The sequence below is a fragment of the Cephus cinctus genome, unplaced genomic scaffold, assembly GCF_000341935.2.
Source record: "Cephus cinctus unplaced genomic scaffold, Ccin1 Ccin1_scaffold0132, whole genome shotgun sequence".
Classification (NCBI taxonomy): Eukaryota; Metazoa; Arthropoda; class Insecta; order Hymenoptera; family Cephidae; genus Cephus; species Cephus cinctus.
In genome coordinates, this window is record NW_014332865.1 from 1,785,596 (window position 1) to 1,787,255 (window position 1,660).

Below are 1,660 nucleotides of genomic sequence, written 5' to 3' on the forward strand. Positions count from 1 at the left end.
CCTACGACAGGTTTGTCAATTACAACTCGTACAGGGTCCGTCAACGATGCTCTGGAGTGACGATGCAGGCTAATCGTTGCACGGCAATTGTTCGCATTTCAGGATATCTTTGACGCACCCTGTAATGCTCCTAACGCGTACGTTTCATTAGTACAGCAGGGCTCTAAGGTCGTCTCTCTCATACGCATACGGATTAATACTTTTTCTACTACCTATAACTATACTACCTTTAACTTATGAAGATAAATTCACAAGGTAAATTCAATTTCACCGATGTTACCTAGCAGAAATATTGTTAAAACCTATCAGGAACTATAAAACTATAACTCTTTAAAAAGCTTATTGTTGACCTTAGACCCCTGCTGTACTAATGAAACGTACGCGTTAGGAGCATTACAGGGTGCGTCAAAGATATCCTGAAATGCGAACAATTGCCGTGCAACGATTAGCCTGCATCGTCACTCCAGAGCATCGTTGACGGACCCTGTACGAGTTGTAATTGACAAACCTGTCGTAGGGGGGCATCACTTTTGCCAAGGAGTACTCGAGCGGGGGGAGGGGGTACTCAGCGGTATACAAAGAATGTATTATTGGTGCAGAGGTCAGTCTTTCGAGAGCCGATCTCTTGGAAACCGCGTTTTGCCGGTCTTCCTTCCCCCTTCCCCTCTCCTTGTAAATACATCGCAGTTGTGATACATTCATCGATTCTTTGTCTCTTTTGTTCATCTACATTCTAAGGTAATACTTGATTATCTAATTCTATCACTCTCTCTCTCTCTCTCTCTCTTTCTTTGTGTTACACATTTTCCCAATTTCTTCCGCTGGGCTATACCTTCTTCGTGATATCACTTTGGTATCGCAGTAAACTCCGCAGCAAATATGCCAAGACGGTTTGAGCGGTGGGGAGTCATGGGTTGGCGTCGGCATCCCTTTCTGCGCTCTCTAGGGGAGCGGTCACGTCAATCTGCGTTCGCTTGTGCTACTCCACTTGGCGTATGGGACCTCAAATCCCGGTAACTTCTAATCACCCTCTGCAGGAAACACTTTGCGCGCTGATCTAGGGTTAACGTGGTTCGTCTTCGGAGATCGAACGTGGTTCCTTACGTCTAACCTGCCCTAGCTTCGGCTTTGCGGCGGGCAGTGACGAAGGTTGAAGCGTAAATTCAAGTCCCCTCGGGGACTTCCGGCCTCAGTCGGTGCTGATGCCCAGTGATTCGTTGCGGTCGACTCGGCTAGGGGTGATCGCGAATGTTCATAGCCTGGCTCCTTTTCCCGTGTTCTGGTTCTGCGACACAAGCAACTGCTTAGTCCAGGCCATTCACATATGCTCATGTCGTTCAAAGTCTTTACTCATGTTTGTCAATGCTTTGTGTCCGCGACCAAAGTCTGTCGAAGGTCGGAAGCCGCTTCGCGGCCCTTTAAGCTCTTGCGTCACAGCAGTCCGCTGTTACTTCGGTATCTGTTAGCCGGACCTCCGTTGTCCGTGGGGGTTGGGCCCGATAGCGTGTATTTCGCACCCTAGCCTGCTTAATCCGGTCCATCGCGCTTGTCCCCGGTCAAGCGTCATGTCTGTAACAACCATTCCCTATCAATATCATCAAAATCATCTCTTTTAATCTCTTCGGGCCTTCAGCCCACTTCATGCCATCTCATTCTATAC